The sequence below is a fragment of the Rattus norvegicus genome, chromosome 5 (genome assembly GCF_021556685.1).
Source record: "Rattus norvegicus strain SHRSP/BbbUtx chromosome 5, alternate assembly SHRSP_T2T, whole genome shotgun sequence".
Taxonomy (NCBI): Eukaryota; Metazoa; Chordata; class Mammalia; order Rodentia; family Muridae; genus Rattus; species Rattus norvegicus.
In genome coordinates, this window is record NC_141538.1 from 6,419,936 (window position 1) to 6,438,175 (window position 18,240).

Here is an 18,240-nt window from a genome sequence, read left to right on the forward strand (position 1 = left end):
AAGAAAGAAAGAAAGAAAGAAACAAACAAAGAAACAAAGAAACAAAGAAACAAAGAAACAAAGAATTAAAAAGAAAGAAAAATATTCTACATATCTAGCAAAATTGGGAATGGAGTGAAGAGAGTATAGATAATAGAATAAAATCTTAGTCATCTATACATCCTACAGAGAATTAGTGTCTAGAATATTTTGAAAGTTTTTTTTATCCCAATTTAGTATTTTATTTTTAAATGCCAGGCATGTGTGCAAAAGTAAAGTGAGATAAAAAGCTTTATTAAGATATTCATCACCTTGAAAAAGATGAAAAAGAGAACTGCCAATACAAATATTTAAAATGGAGATTTTGTTCCCCCTTCTAAGAAGGAGTGAAGCATCCACGCTTTGCTCATGCTTCTTCTTAAGCTTCATGTATTCTGTGGATTGTTTCATGGGTAATTCTAGCTTTTGAGCTAATATACACTTATCAGTGAGTTTATACCATGTGTGTTTTTCTGTGATTGGGGTACCTCACTGAGGAAGATATTTTTTAGTTCAATCCATTTGTCTATGAATTTCATGAAGTCATTGTTTTTGATAGTTGAGTAGTACATCATTGTATAGGTGTATCATATTTTCTGTATCTATTCCTCTGTTGAAGGGCATCTGGGTTCTTTCCAGCTTCGGGTTGTTATAAATAAGGGTGCTATGAACATAGGAGAGTATGTGGCTTTGTTGTATGTTGGAACATCTTTTGAGTATATGCCCAGGAGAGGTGTAGCTGGGTCCTCAGTTAGTACAATATGCAATTTTCTGAGGAACTTGCAGAGTGATTTCCAGAATGCTTGTACAAGTTTGCAATCCCACCAGCTATTGAGTAGTGTTCCTCTTTCTCCACAGCATCCCAACCATCAGTTGTTTCCTGGGTTCTTGATCTTAGCTACTTTGATTAGTGTGAGGTACAATCTCAGGATTGTTTGATTTCCATTTCTCTGATCACTAAGGGTGTTGTGTTCTTTAGGTACTTTTCAGTCCTTCGATATTCCTCAGCTGAGAATTCTTGTTTAGCTCTGTACCCCATTTTTAATAGGGTTATTTGGCTCTCTTGAGTCTAACTTCTTGAGTTCTTTGTATATTTTGAATATTAGCCCTCTATCAGATGTAGGATTAGGAAAGATCCTTCCCAATCTGTTGGTTGCTGTTTTGTCCTAATGAAAGTGTCCTTTGCCTAACAGAAACTTTGCAGTTTTATGAGGTCCCATTTGTCAATTCTTGATCTTAGAGTACAAGCCATTGATGTTTTGTTCAGGAAAGTTTCCCCACGTGATGGAAACGCTTTCCTATTTTTTCTTCTATTAGGTCGAGTGTATTTGGTTTGATGTGCAGGTCCTTGGTACACTTGGACTTAACCTTTGTACAGGGTGATATGTATGGGTCGATTTCCATTCTTTTGCATGCTGACCTCCAGTTGAACCAGCATCATTTGTTGAAAATGCTATCTTTTTCTCTTGGATTTATTCAATTGGCTTAGATGAGAAGGCTGGGTAGTCCAACAACAGCCAGAGGCATGATAGAAATGTACTTCAACCTACTTTAAAAGTCCAAGTCACTCCAATGGGTGGGAAACAAGGATTAAAATTATCATAAGCAGACTTGAAATCTGGAGTCAATAACAGCGGGTCTGGTTGTAGACTGTTCTTTTTTTTTAATTAATTTTTTTTATTAACTTAAGTATTTCTTATTTACATTTCGAGTGTTATTCCCTTTCCCGGTTTCCAGGCCAACATCCCCCTAACCCCTCCCCCTCCCCTTCCTTATGGGTGTTCCCCTCCCTATCTCCCCCCATTGCCGCCCTCCCCCCAACAATCATGTTCACTGGGGGTTCAGTCTTAGCAAGACCAAGGGCTTCCCCTTCCACTGGTGCTCTTACTAGGATATTCAATGCTACCTATGAGGTCAGAGTCCAGGGTCAGTCCATGTATAGTCTTTAGGTAGTGGTTTAGTCACAGGAAGCTCTGGTTGCTTGGCATTCTTGTTCATATGGGGTCTCAAGCCCCTTCAAGCTCTTTCAGTCCTTTCTCTGATTCCTTCAACGGGGGTCCTATTCTCAGTTCAGTGTTTTGCTGCTGGCATTCGCCTCTGTATTTGCTGTATTCTGGCTGTGTCTCTCAGGAGAGATCTACATCTGGCTCCTGTCGGCCTGCACTTCTTTGCTTCATCCATCTTGTCTAATTGGGTGGCTGTATATGTATGGGCCACATGTAGGGCAGGCTCTGAATGGGTGTTCCTTCTGTCTCTGTTTTAATCTTTGCCTCTCTATTCCCTGCCCAAGGGTATTCTTGTTCCCCTTTTAAAGAAGGAGTGAAGCATTCACATATTGATCATCCGTCTTGAGTTTCATGTGTTCTATGCAGTAGACTGTTTTTTAGTGGGGAGGCTACACCAGCAACTGCAGCAGGAGCTCCCAGGTGCTAAGTCTTCAGGATTAGATGTGGCCTGCCACACCCAGTAATCAGAGCCACTCTTTCACCATGAGCTCTTCCTGGGCAACATTAAGCAGAAAATATTTTCCCATTTCCAGAAGTTAGTCAAGATGAACTTGGTGAAATCAGCTAATTTTGAGAACCATTGGAGAGATTTTTTTTTAAACCGAAGAAGAAGACTCTCAAAAAATTGACCAGTGGGAGAAAATCCTAGGGGACTCCTTCAAAAAAACTGAAAAGCCTGGGACTTTGGGGGATACAGGTTCAAGAAGAATATGGTGGCGTGGGAATTTTCAATACCCATATGCTTGGCTTGGGGATATTACCGGTATGGATGGATCTATCACAGTGACCCTGGCAGCACACCAAACTATTGGCCTCAAAGGGATTATATTGGTCAGCAATGAGGAACAGAAGGCCAAATATCCTCCCAAACCGGTATCTGGGGTACACATCATAGTCTAACAGAGACAGCCAGTGGAGGAATGCTGCCTCCATCCAGACCACAGCTACATTAAATCATTAAAGAAGATAAAACGCAGGACTACAAATTTTAATTTCTGATTTTTGGAAACCTTTCCTGAACTTACATAACCTAATTATTCACACACACACACACACACACACACACACACACACACACACACACACACACATATATATATATATATATACATACATATATATATATATATATATAGAGAGAGAGAGAGAGAGAGAGAGAGAAAGAGTTTGATAGTAAATTTTCTTGTGCATGGTGCCACAGTTATGACATCTCATAATACAGTTTCTGATTTTTCTCTGAAATTAACCTCATGGCAGTTGTGTTGGTTTGTTTATGTTTGGGACAGGGAGTGGCATTATTAGAAAGTGTGGCCTTGTTGAAGTAGGTTTGTCACAGTGGGCATGGGCTACAGTATCATAGTCCTAACTACCTGGAAATCAGTCTTCCACTAGAAGCCTTCAGATGAAAGATGTAAAAATCTCAGGTATGCCTGAACCATGCCAGCCTAGATGTTGTCAAGTTCCCACCTTGGTGATAATGGACTGAACCTCTGAACCTGTAATCTAGCCACAATTTAAATATCCTTTATAAGACTTATCTTGGTCATGGATGTCTGTTCACAGCAGTAAAATCTTAAGACAGCATTGTAAGGTATTTTTTCTTTTAATTGGATATTTTATTTATTTACATTTCAAATATTATCCACTTTCCCAGTGTCCCCTCTGGAAACCCCAATTCTATCCTCCCTCCCCCTGCTTCTATGAGGGTGCTCCTCCACCCACTGACCCCCATCTCCCTGCCCTATCTCCTCCCATTAATGTCTGAAAAGGCCATTCTCTGCTACATTTGCAGCTGAAGTCATGGGTTCCTCCATGTGTACTCTTTGGTTGGTGGTTCAGTCCGTTCAGTCCCTGGGAACACTGGGCGGGGGTGGGGATGGGATTTGATGCTGTTGTTCTTTCTATGTAAGGCATTTTTTTTTTAAAGAAAGCTTTCGGGGTTGGGGATTTAGCTCAGTGGTAGAGCGCTTGCCTAGGAAGCGCAAGGCCCTGGGTTCGGTCCCCAGCTCCGAAAAAAAGAACCAAAAAAAAAAAAAAAGAAAAAAGAAAGCTTTCTACTGGAATATTTTCCATGTTAATCTAACTCTCTTGCTAGACTATCAGCTCTTCATTGATAGGAACAATATTAAAACTATTTTTCTAGTTTCTATGCAGTTCCTAAATCAGAATCAGTGTTGCAAGTACACATTTCAATAGAACTGGTGGGATTAAACAACATCAATTCAGCAGCTATAGCAGCCATCATCCTTGCATCTTCCTCTTGTCCTTTAAACTAATGTCATACCACATATCACATCATCAAGAAGAGGCAGAAATGACTGTTTAACACACCTTCTCTAGACCTTTTTTCCTACCCCAAACCAATTAAACCCTTGACATACTTTTTATCTTAAATAAGGAGAGTAACTGAAGTCAGAAGGGTGGTGCTGGCAAGGCTTACTCTCTCACCGTCAGAACAATTAGACAGTGTAGTTGTAGCAAGGACTTGAGAAAGAATCTCCGCCATTCCTGGCACTGATTCCAACAAGCTAAATTTCCTTTAATAATTTTCTTAACCTCTCCTCTTGCTTACATCTTTGGTTCTGTGAAAGGGCTCTAGTATGTTGGGGGCCCTGGGTACAGTCACACGCAACTAGGACACAGGATCAGAGCAAAGGCAGAAGCAACTGTATGCAGTTGCAAGCTTTATTAATCCCTATATAGATATGAATATGCATTACTTCAATTTCCATTTTGGCAAGATACCATAAGATCATTATTCCTACAATACCAGGAACTGGTAAGGCAAGACTGAATAAAGGCTTCTTTTCAAAATATTCACATAACAAATCACCCTTCTTATTATTATTATCAAAATATACTAGCCATAACCAAGAAAGCTTAAGAACCGATTCCACAGAAGCAGGACACAGCAGAACATAGTTTAAGGCCAGCATTCCAGCCTCTACTTGCAACTGTTACCAGTCCTTACTTGATCTTGCCTGGGAGCTGCATCTCTATGTCTCAACATAGGAGGACTCAGCAGGAAGACTCCAGGGAGTCCTTACCTAAAAGGCAGTCAGAAGGAAGGATCCTTACCTACTTACTTTTGAAAGAAATTGTGGGGCTGGTGCACTGGTTCAAGAGAAGGGAAGAGAACTTGGGCAGGGAGGGGGACAGCTTTCACTGTCCCTGCTGCTGGTCCTTCTCTCTAGCGTTGCCACTTTGGTTGCTCAGCTGAGCTGAGTCAGCAGGAGACTAATTAGCTGTCCAGGGGTGCAGGGAAACTTCTGGCTGCGATTTTGGGAGAGCAGATCTCTTCCCCAAGTTTCGGTGTTCCAGCTCTTATGACATAAGCTCTCAGACGATGGAACAATTCCTGCGCACATTTAATTCTGAACATGGCAGTGAAATAGTTTTTGGATGGGTCAGGGTCTGACAGCAGGTACTTCGTACTGGTTTGGTCTGAAAGCTTGGGAAGACCTCATCTACACATTTGGAGGCGTGGTCCTGCATCTACAATTGATCTGCCTTGAACCTACATGACCTGTGATCATGTCCTCACCTGTGGAGGAGGGGATTGGGGCATTGCCCTACATGACTGGTTTCTCTCAAAATTCTCTACAGGGTGCTGTGAGGGTTGCAGCTACATGAGAAAGCTCTGATCTCCTGGAAGACTGGGAATACGCCTGCTATCCCTAAGGGTCCCCCAAGGGCTTGACCTATCACAACCAGGAATCAGGGTACTTTCCACAGCCTGCCACCCTACAAGAAATAATATCTGCCAGAAGAAAGGCACTCTACCAGAAGTAAACCTAAAAACCATTAAACTTAAATCAGGCTAGGTGATAAATTGAAACATATATTCAGTTTTCAGCATTACTAGTAAGTTGTTTTTCATCTAAACTAAGAGAGATCAGTTCAAAACATGGGGCTTTCTTTCCTGGTCATGTAAGGCCAATTTGTTTGGCCACTCTACAAGGTAACAAAACGTGTTTTTGTACAACAGCACATATCTTTTTGTCATGTTTATACGGCCATATAGAGTAACATGACTAAAATAATTTCTCTTAAATTAATAAGTTGTTGAAAATGTTTTACACCATATTTCTGAACTTCCGGCTACATAGACAATTGAATATATAAAATCTTTGTTGACAAGATACAGGGAATAAACAGGGTAAAATGATATTGGTTTCATGGAACAGGATAGAAATTTCTTACATAAGTTTTTTTCTCTCTCAATCTTTATTAACTTGGGTATTTCTTATTTACATTTCAATTGTTATTCCCTTTCCCAGTTTCTGGGCCAACATTCCCCTAACCTCTCCCACTCCCCTTCTTTATGGGTGTTCCCCTCCCCATCTTCCACCCATTACCGCCCTCTCCCCAACAATCACATTGACTGGGGGTTCAGTCTTGGCCAGACCAAGGACTTCCTCTTCCACTGGTGCCCTTACTAGGCTATTCATTGCTACCTATGTGGTTGGAGCTCAGGGTCAGTCCGTGTATAGTCTTTGGGTAGATGTACCACATTTTCTGTGTCCATTTCTCTGTTGAAGGGCATCTGGGTTCTTTCCAGCTTCTGGCTATTATAAATAAGGCTACTATCTTACATAAGTTTTATGCACTATATATCTACAAGGATTTGAAGAACTTATTCTTTCAAAGTTTGAAGGGAAGTATAATAAATAATTATGTATCAGTCCTGAGCTAGAATGGAAGGATTAAGTATAAGGGAAATGGGAGATGTGACTATGGGAAGAAATATGAAAAGAGACAATAAAAATAAAGAAACCTGGGCTGAAGAGATGGCTCAGAGTTTAAGAGCACTGTCTGCTCTTCCAGAGGTCATTTGTTCAATTCCCAGCAACCACATGGTGGCTCACAACCATCTATAATGAGATCTGGTGCCCTCTTTTGGCCTGCACGTCTACATGCAGGTGGAACACTGTATACATAATAAATAAATCTTTTTAAAAAATAGTTTAAAAAAATAAAGTGGGGGGAAGGTGGTAATGGGGGAAGGATGGGGAGGGGAACACCCATAGAGAAGGGGAGGCGGAGGGGTTAGGGGGATGTTGCCCCGGAAACTGGGAAGGGGAATAACAATCAAAATGTAAATAAGAAATACTCAAGTTAATAAAGATGGGAAAAAATACAACATATATAAATTTAAAAACAATAAAGAAAGAAAACTTTGAGCAGTAGTTTGGAAACGTAAATATACTAGAAACTTTGTAAAATGTAGATATAGATAAAGGTGATCTAAATGATATTGCTAGATAATAAAGGAGACAGAGTCCTGACTGATCATCTCTTTTCATCAAACAAAATACCTAGTACTAGGACTGGGTAGCATTAAATTGAGTTGTTCACCAAAGGGACTCCATAAAGATTCTACCCCTAATTGACAGCACAGTCCCAATGCTGAAGACAATAGCAGTAAACTCATTGCAGATGGAGATGTCTAGCTAGTGCCTACACAGAACTTAAGTTCCAACATCTTTGGTACAAGATGGTACACTGCAAGCTACTGAAAGAGAAACATAAAACCCAAACCACAAATGGTCTTTGTTCTACAATGGTGCCCTGCCTGTAATATATGCTATGGTAATGGTTGCACAAAGCTTGCATTAGTACCCAACTAATAACTGATTTGACTTAAGGCCTACTCCATGAGGTGGAACCCATACTAGATATTTCATGGGTTACCAAGAACCAGAGACTAGCTACCCAGAGACTAGCTACCCAGAGACCTGAAGTAAAACCAAATACTCTTGGTCTAAAACAACAATAACAGCTACAATGTAGCAACAAAATTATTCCTAAAGATATTCAGTTATACTCAAAGATTAGTACCTTGCTCACTCATCATCAGAGAAGCTTTCTCTCACAGCAGATAGGAAGAAATACAGATCCACACTATATAATTCCCAGAGAATGAGAGACCTTGAAGCAATCAGTTATAAATGGTATGTCTCTACCTTATACCTCCCTTTAGAGCTCAAGAAACCCTTGGAAGGGAGGCAGAAAGAGTGTATGAGCCAGAGGGACATCAAGAAAACAATGACCTCTAAGTAGACATGAGCAAAGCTCATATGAACTCAAAGAGACTGAAGCAGCTTGCACAGGGGCCTGCATCGGTTGGCACCAGGCCCTCCGTGAATGAATCATGCCTTCCAGTTTAGTATTTCTATGAGAATCCTAAGTGTGTGAACAACTGGATCTCTGAGTTTTGTGCTTTCTTTTGGACCCTTGGACTATTTTCTTTCTGTTGATTTGTCCTGCCCAACATTAATGTGATAGCTGTTGTTTTATCTCATTAAATTTTATTTAGCTTTACATATAGCATATATACATATCATTATATATATGTGTGTGTATGTGTGTGATATATGATATATGATATATTATTACAATGTGGCACAATATATAGCCTATACTATATAATATGCAATATATAATATGTAATGCATGATATACAGATAATATATGTATTATATGATGTAGGGTATATAAGATATAGGATATAGGACATATGACATATAACATGACATACAATATATGATGTATGAAGTATAATATATAATGTATAATATATAATACATATACATATATAAATGAATTATCTTACTGAGAAATAAAAATAGCTTTATATTGTCAAAATTGTAACCCTGGATATATCAACCACTCCAGGACGAGCCTCATGTTCAGGAGTAGTTAACCAACATACCAACATATAAAGGACTCCACAGGTTTGTTGTTTTTGTTGTCATTGTTGTTGTTGTTGGTAGTAGTGGTGGTGGTGGTGGTGGTGGTGGTGTGTGTGTGTGTGTGTTTGTGTGTGTTTGTGTGTGTTTGTGTGTGTGTGTGTGTGTGTGTGTGTGTGTTATGTATGCTTTTACTTGGTCATAGTTTGATGCTTTGTTTTGTTTCCATTTTACAGTATAAATTTATTTTATTTTTCTTGATTTGGGAGGCTATTGTTATATTGTAGTTTTGTTTCTGAAAAGATGCTTTAAGTTGGGTGAAAGGAAGGGGAAGAGGATTTAAAATGACTTAGAGGAGGGGAAGACTATGATCAAAATATCTTTTAATTTAAAATCATTTTAAATATTAAAATGTATAATAAAGCAAACAAATTAATAGTGTACTAGAAATGACCTGTAATTTGTTAGGAAATATAAATATTTGATAGAAAGCCTTTTTTGTACCCCAATTTAGCTACAAATTTAAAATATTCTTTATTGAAATGTGATATAAGAGTAAAATATTTGTATACTGCTTGTTAAATATTCTTGCAGAGACAATAGGAGTGCCAACTTTAGTATCTTCTGTTTTATGTTGCCGCATAAATGAAGAAAGTATGGTTGAAGGAAACAAAATAAATAACACTGAAATGGTATTTGGGGGTCAAACACAATAGTTGCCACAATAAATAAGCAACACAAATGAGGAGATGAAATATTTTAAGAATAATAAATAATCCTTTAGTATTCCTTAGCTTTCCTTCTGTAAGTGGTGAGAGATTAACTGTGGCCTTACCTTTCATTCATTTTTATAGTTTGTCATTCTAAGGCACTATACATATAAAAGCTCACAAGACCAAAAAAAAAAAAACAAAACAAAAAACAAAAAAAAAAAACCTGTCACTATGGCTATCTTTTGTTCAAGTTAACTACAGAAAGATTATGGTTCATTTGTGGCAAAGATTTATGTACCTTAAAATGCTTCAAATTGCTAAGTTTTCATATAAACAGGATAGGCAACATTTGCTGGTTCATGTGAGGGATCCAGGAAAAGGTAGTTTACAAATGCCATGTGTTCATTTTTCTTAGAGTTCCTCTGTTTAAAAAAATCATTATTTTAGTTTTTGTGTGCATGGATATTTTACTTGACTCTATGTAAGTACATCACATGTGTGTCTCTTACCCACAGAGACCAAAAGGGGTCATCACATCTTCTGGAACTTGAATTACAAATGGACATGGACTACTTCAGAGGTGCTAGAAAGCAAACTCGGACCCTCTGTAAGAGCAGGAAGACATTTTAACTGCTGAGCAGTCTCAACAACTTCTCCAAGTTCATTTTTTAAAGTATATTAAAATTTGGTGAAAGGACCTATGATTTTGACAACAAATCTTCAACCTTTATGTAATATCCTTTTATCTCCCTTTAAAGTACTTGACTTAAACCTGTTGCTGTTTTGCTTGGGCTATTGAAATTACCATCCCCATTTAGACCAACAGTTAAAAGTATCTGTGCAAAAGTAGTATTAATAGTTCTTTATAGGGCCTGTGGAACTAAGTTCTTGGAGTACAGAACACATGTACAGAAATTCAACAAGATAGAGCAACTGATTAGACTTTCGTAATTATGGAGAGTTAGAATGTTTCTGATACAAAGCCAATTCATCTTAAGCTACTTTTAGTTCTTTTGAAAATCACTTATTACACCCAACTTTATCTGGTCTAAAACCATTATGGGCATTAGAATCTTAAATGCATTGTTAACTAACTTCTTACTTCCAGCAATGTAAATACAAAGGTATCATCATGTATTGTTTGCAAGTTACAAAAGAATTTTCTGCTTTTTTGCTACCCATCTCCTGATATCCTCACCTAGTACTCTTATAGCACATTGATTTCATCACAAAGAAGTGAAACAAAGCAAGTCTCAAAGAAGGGAACCATGACACACTGAATAATGGAAGCCAAAGGAAATGAGAAAGGAAGGAGGGAGGGAAGGAAGGAAAGAAGGAAGGAAGGAAGGAAGGAAGGAAGGAAGGAAGGAAGAAAAGATACACTCCTAACATCTGGTTAACAGGTAAAGTCACCTCAGTGCATCTTCTGTTTAGCATCTTTTTACGGCAACCATATGTTCATTCTGTACATTGTTGCCTGAGATAGCTTTAGAAAACCCTAAATGTATGTGGAGAAAGAGGAACACCCCTCCATTGTTGGTGGGATTGCAGACTGGTACAACCATTCTGGAAATCAGTCTGGAGGTTCCTCAGAAAATTGGACATTGAACTGAAAGACCCCCAGAGCGGGGAGACCCTCACTCAAGTCTCGGGATGATGCGACCCCCCAAGAACTCATGTGAGACCGTCCTTGCTGTAATAAACATGAGGTTTATTGATAGGAACCAGTGCACTGGGGTCGAGACTCGTATCCCACACAGGGGCCGTGGAGTTTGACCCCGAAAGGCTGGGAGAAAGGGTATTTAAAGGGAGAAACCACAACCCGAGGGGGCAGGGATGGTGTCATTGGAAAGTGTCGAGAATACTAATGAAAAATCACAATGAGGAGCTTCCTGTTTCTCAAGATTGTTAAACTTTATGGTCCATCAGTTCCTGGGAGGAGCTTCCTGTTTCTCAAGATTATTCTCTAAGATTTTAATCTAACTTTATGGTCAGCTAGTACAGGTAGAGAGCAGGGTCTGGAATTTGAGGTATTTGGGACTTTTTTAAACTTCTGACTTTTTGGTGCATTTTTTATTCTTTCAGAACTACCTGAGGACCCAGCTATACCTCTCTTGGGCATATACCCAAAAGATGCCCCAACATATAACAAAGACAAATCATGTGTTCCACTATGTTCATAGCAGCCTTATTTATAATAGCCAGAAGCTGGAAAGAACCCAGATGCCCTTCAACAGAGGAATGCATACAGAAAATGTGGTTACATCTACACAATGGAATATTACACAGCTTTCAAAAACAATGCCTTTATGAAATTCATAGGCAAATGGAGGGAACTGGAAAATATCATCCTGAGTGAGGTAACCCAATCACAGAAAAACACACATGGTATGCACTCATTGATAAGTGGCTATTAGCCCAAATGCTTGAATTACCCTAGATGCACAGAACACATGAAACTCAAGACGGATGATCAATATGTGAATGCTTCACTCCTTCTTTAAAAGGGGAACAAGAATACCCTTGGCAGGGAATAGGGAGTTAAAGATAAAAACAGAGGCAGAAGGAACACCCATTCAGAGCCTGCCCCACATGTGGCCCATACATATACAGCCACCCAATTAGACAAGATGGATGAAGCAAAGAAGTGCAGGCCGACAGTAACCGGAGGTAGATCTCTCCTGAGAGACACAGCCAGAATACAGCAAATACCCAGGCGAATGCCAGCAGCAAACCACTGAACTGAGAATGGGACCCCTGTTGAAGGAATAAGAGAAAGGACTGAAAGAGCTTGAAGGGGCTTGAGACCTCATATGAACAACAATGCCAACCAACCAGAGCTTCCAGGGACTAAGCCACTAACTACCCAAAGTCTATACGTGGACTGACCCTGGGCTCCAACCTCATAGGTAGCAATGAATATCCTTGTAAGAGCACCAGTGGAAGGGGAAGCCCTTGTTCCTGCTAAGACTGAACCCCCAGTGAACATGATTGTTGGGGGGAGGATGGGGAAAGGAACAGCCATATAGAAGGGGACGGGAAGGGGTTAAGGAGATGTTGGCTCTGAAACCGGGAAAGGGAATAACAAGTGAAATGTAAATAAGAAATACTCAAGTTAATAAAGAAAAAAAAAAAAGAAAGAAAACCCTAAGTGTGAAAGCCCTCATAATAATGAAGTATTCTTGTTGGTCCTTCATTGTTTATGAATTATTATAAACATATGTAATCTATCCCCTAACTCTTTCATGAATTTCATCCTTGCTCTGTTCTTTAAAGAAGTCCCTTCGATAAAGAACATTTTTGTCACCTAATCGTGTATTTCACGATTCAATCACTCATATAGTTTTAAAATAGAATATATAAGTGGTCCCTCCTAATTTATAAATAAAGAAACCAAGATTTTTTTCAATATTTACTAATAATCTCTGTTTTGCCAGTTATTCATAGTAGTTTTTCACATTTAACACAATATAGAAAATTCAATTTCTTCAGATCTTCTGATGAACAACAGGTAGTAAATAAAATAAAATACCTACAATTACCATGTTCTTTATTATGGGGATTCATTTTTATTTTATTAATATTCACAGCAATATTGGGGACAGAAAATTATGGAACAGAGCAGAAAACGTAATTTGCGTCAAATAATAGATACAAGATGATTCAATTCTCTATCTGAGGTTGCAAGCAAGTTTTTTTGAGTGTGATTGTTGAACCTTTATTATGGTTTTCCTTTTGTAAAATTGTGATTCTGCAATTATCAAAGAACTAATTGTTTTATGTAGAGACTTTTGAAGCATGAGAAGCTTTTTATATTTTAATTATCTTTTGAAAGGTATTTATATTTTAATTATGTTTTAAATTAATCTTACCTTAGCCCAAGATGACTTTGGAATGAAACTCATCTGTTGAAGAGAAAGTCTATCTATTAGATATTAGAATTACAACCAATAGGAACCTTTATATTGACTTTGGCATGAGTTCAGCACTCAGTGGAAAGCTACTGTACTTGGTTTCTGCTTTTAAGACATACACAAATAACTCAGTTCCCCTCTGAGAGCTTGAACTTGTGGTACAAAATAAGTAATATGGAATTAATTTCTTGGATTCATTCCTGATTGTCACAGCTAAGAAATTATTGATCCTGAGATTTAGAAAAGTTACAGTTAACAGAATAGAAGTCTTCATTCGAAGTTAGTGATGTAAACAGCAAAATTTAGTCTCAAGAGGCTGCCTTGCCAGCCTAAGGTCTGAGCCAATGAAAATAAGCAAAAGTGCCTCATGCCAAGGGGCTAGAGCACTAGACTGAGGCTCTTACAAGGGTTCCATTCTATAATTTCATATTAAGCTACTTTGCTTTTTTTCCTCATGTGAACAAATGATTTATTTTCACATATGAAACATATTAAGTTCAGTGGTTGGACTGGATAAGCACTTGGCTTGTTGGATTGTATGACATTTATGTTCTGAATATTGGTGAATTAAAGACCTGAGTGCTGTTGTGAAATATTCTGATTCAGTTTCTGACATAAAATCATGTTCACTGGCAACAATTTAGCCTAATATTTGATGCAAGATTTCCCACACTTCATAAGAGAATACCTCTTTCCAAATATAACAACTCAGTACAAACACAGATAGAACTCATCAATAATGGTTCTTTATGAAGTTTCAGATTTTGTTGGAAATCATTTGTAAGAAACACTTTGTAACATGAGCTTCTTTAAATCCTGTTTCTACTAGCAATTTTGCCTTATGAAGACTATTATTGGACTAAGAACTGATCCTCATTTCCAAAGATTCCCTATTATTTCCATTTAGGTGATCTATCATACACACACACACACACACACACACACACACACACACACACACACATATATATACATATATATGTATAGTATCTCTCTCAAGATATGTATATTCATATGCATGTATCTATTCATCTATCTACCTACTATCTATTTCTGTCTGATTATACATCTGCCTATCTACCTACTTGCAAATCTGTGTAAACATACACAATTTTAACAGTAAACTAATTGAATGATAGAAATTTTATTTTATCATTTATAATGTAATGGCATTAATCGGTACATTTATTTCTATAATGAAAAATATCCCATTCAGAATCACTTAACAAATAAATAAACTTAAGATTTCTCATTGAATATAAAGTTAAAGTAAAGAAGATTGCAAACTCCTGCTAGACATGCACAAAGGGCTCTATACTCTACCACAGAGACACTTGTACATTCATTAATTACTGCTTTTTCACAAGAACACAGGAAACAAATCAAATCAGCCTAGATGTCTATCAACAGATGAATGGACAATAAAATTGTGAAATATATATGTATTAATGAATTTTATTTAACCATAAAAATAATATAGTGCAATATCCATGTCCCAGGGATCCAAAAGGGAGACATTACATTCTAATTTTAAAAATATAAATAAATAAGCAAATAAAAAATGGGCGATTCTGGGGAATGTTCTAAGCTAGAATAAACTTTGATCCTGTGGTATATGTTATTTTAATTTCAAGAATTTGTGTTTTCCAACTATAGTGAATATATGCTAAAATTTGAAAATTTCTGTCATTGAAGGTTTCAAAATGAAACATTGTTTTCTTTGCACTTATTTTATAAGTATATTTTCTTTCAATATAAAAAGTTGTCAATGAGTTGAAATTTTTACATCATCTATTCCAGAAAGGAAGAGTTCTACATGGTTAGTGATTTAAATATGAACTTTGAATTCTGCTTCCAAATACAATATTTAATGATTAGTGTTAGTTTAGCTCCAAAACAGGGCCTCCCAATTTGTATATTACTTAGTTGCACTCAGGTTACTAGAAAAATATTAACAATGGATTTCATTTCAATTCAGTTCAACAAATATTTATTGAACATACACTACATGCCAACCAAGATTCTATTCATCATTGATACTGGAATGTGGCCATTGATAAGAACTCATTTTATTACACTATCTTCATGTATTTAAAAACTTATTTGTTTCAAAATGTTCCCAGCTTAAGATGTATGAACGAAAAGAATATTAAAGCAGAATCTTTCAAATGATATGAAAGGTAATATGTTTTGCTAAAATGTTTATTTTTCTAAATATCTCAAATTAGATAATAAGCAGCAAATGTAAGGTAAAATTGATATTATTCTGTTATTGTCACTCGAATGAATATAAAACTTCAAATGCTTATTTGAAATTAACAGAAAATGAAAATGTTATATCTCTATTTTTTCTAACTGTTCTGTGAACAAAACAAACAAGCCCTATGCATGTAAGTCACATAAGAAATACATTTTAGTCTGAGAATCTAAAGGCAATAGCATTATATGAAACACTAAAAACTGCTTTAAAAATCTGGTGAAATTATAGGTTATAGATTCAGTCAATTATGCACAATATTTTGGCTCAGGTTCATAGTATCCAACAGTTATGTCTACCAACTTCTGTGGATTAGGTATCCTACTTAAAATATTAACAACTTAGTACTTGAGCTGTGTTGACCTTATGTCTCACCCTAGTCAGAATGCCATTATAGTGTTGGTAAACTTGTGATGAATACAGACATGGATTCAATACAGAAGAAATCTACATACACTGTCACTGACAATGTGTGCTCAGCAGGTTGGGGATCAACACAGGGCAAGTTACTTTTATTCACATATACAAAATACCTGACAGAAAATGGTTTAATGAAAGAAACATTTTTTTTAAGTTTTGTTTTTTCTTGGACATTTTATGTATTTACATTTCAAATGTTATCCTCTTTCTCCTTCTCCCATACTTCCACTCCCCTTCCCCTGCTTCTATGAGGATGCGCCCACTACCACCCTCACACTCTAACCTCAATGCCCCGACATTGGGGAGATAAGCCTTCACAGGACCAAAGACTTTTCCTCCTATTGATGCTGGACAATGCCATCCTCTGCTATATACGTGGCTGGAGTCATGGAAGAAAGATTTATACTGCCTCCTGGTTCCGTGAATAGAGCTGCCTATGCCAGGGGAAGCATGACAAGGAGAACAGTTCGAAGTTTTGGTGATAGATGCTCAAGGCAGCTGATTGTGTCTTAGCAACAAGTCAGGAAGCAGAGAGCTTGATTTAATAGTGGGATTGAGCTATAAACTTTAATGTCTGGCTCTTGTCTCTACAACAATTTTTCAGCTGCCTGCCCCATCCCAGATAAAATCCACAGTTTTCCAAGCAGTACGTGGTTAAATGTTGAAATGCATGTATCTTTGAGAAATAATTCCCTACAAACCTCTCTCTCTCTCTCTCTCTCTCTCTCTCTCTCTCTCTCTCTCTCTCTCTCTCTCTCTCTCTCTCTCTCCTAACACAAAGTATATCCAGTTGAACTTCAACAGACCTTAACATAGTCTTCAAAACTCTAAATTCTTTTCTGAGATTCAAAGGAATCTCTTTGTACCGTTAAAATAAACAAACTAAAATGCTACAAATTTCCAATATATAATGGCATCCATGAAACAGTCCCATTCTAAATGCTGCAAATTTTGAAAAAGAACAAAGGACTTATGTAAGGATGTGGAGGGAGAAGGGGGAAGAAAAATGATGTGATTATATTAATATTAAAAATAAAAAGATTGGACTCGCATCGCGGCTGCGTTGACTAAAAGGAGGACCCCAGATCCGGCTCGGCACTCGCCCTGGTTCGCCGTGGAAAAGACCAAGTTGATCCAGAAGACCAAGCTGGCCAAGCAGGCCGAGAGCTACAACAACATGGCCAAACTGCATGAAAACCGTGACAGAGCAAGGCTGACCTGCTGTCAGTGGCCTACAAGAACGTGGTCAGGGGCTGCAGATCCGCCTGGAGGGTCATCTCGAGCATTGAGCAGAAGACCGACACCTCGGACAAGAAGTTGCAGCTGATCGAGGACTATTGGGAGAAAGTGGAGTCTGAGCTGAGGTCCATCTGCACCACTGTCCTGGAGTTGTTGGATAAGTATTTAATAGCCAATGCAACTAATCCAGAGAGTAAGTTCTTCTATCTGAAATGAAGGGAGATTATGTCCGGTATCTTGCTGAAATAGCTTGTGGTGATGATCAAAAACAAACGATAGAAAATTCCCAAGGAGCCTACCAAGAGGCATTTGATATAAGCAAGAAAGAGATGCAACTTACCCATCTAATCCGCCTGGGACTGGCTCTTCACTCTTCTGTATTTTACTATGAAATCCTTAATAATCCCGAGCTTGCCTGCACACTGGCTAAAACGGCTTTTGATGAGGCCATCGCTGAGCTTGGTGCACTGAACGAAGACTCCTACAATGATAGCATCCTCATCATGCAGTTGCTTAGAGACAACTTAACATTATGGACATCAGGCTGTGCAGGAGAAGAATGTGATGCAGCGGAGGGGGCTGAGAACTAAAGTCATCCAGGACACCAACCTCCTTCCCATCAAGAAAGCCTTTTTACATCTCCATTCCTTATTCTACTTGGATTTCCTCTAGCAAGGAAGCCCATACATGCATATGGGACCAATTGTTTATAGTCTTTTTCACACTGCAGCTTTGGGAAAACTCCATCCCTTTGTTTGTGTTGTCTCAGTCTTCCTGGTGTGCAGTTACTGCTGTAGAAATGTATCAATAGCTTCATTTCATATAAACACGAGTAACTTCCAGACACTTGTGTAGAGGACAGACAGCACATTTGATATTTAAGTAATCTGAACCAGTTCTGCAAGTGACTGTGTTTTGTATCACTGTGAATATACGGAAATGTAGTGCATACAATTTAAAGTAATTCTAATAATGACTTCT

General features: G+C 37.9%; 1 pseudogene; it reads left to right on the forward strand.

The window, feature by feature from the left end:
- Window positions 1-2,789: 2,789 nt before the first annotated feature.
- Window positions 2,790-17,865, forward strand: Acadvl-ps1 (acyl-CoA dehydrogenase, very long chain, pseudogene 1; annotated as a pseudogene).
- The last annotated feature ends 375 nt before the right edge of the window (window positions 17,866-18,240 follow it).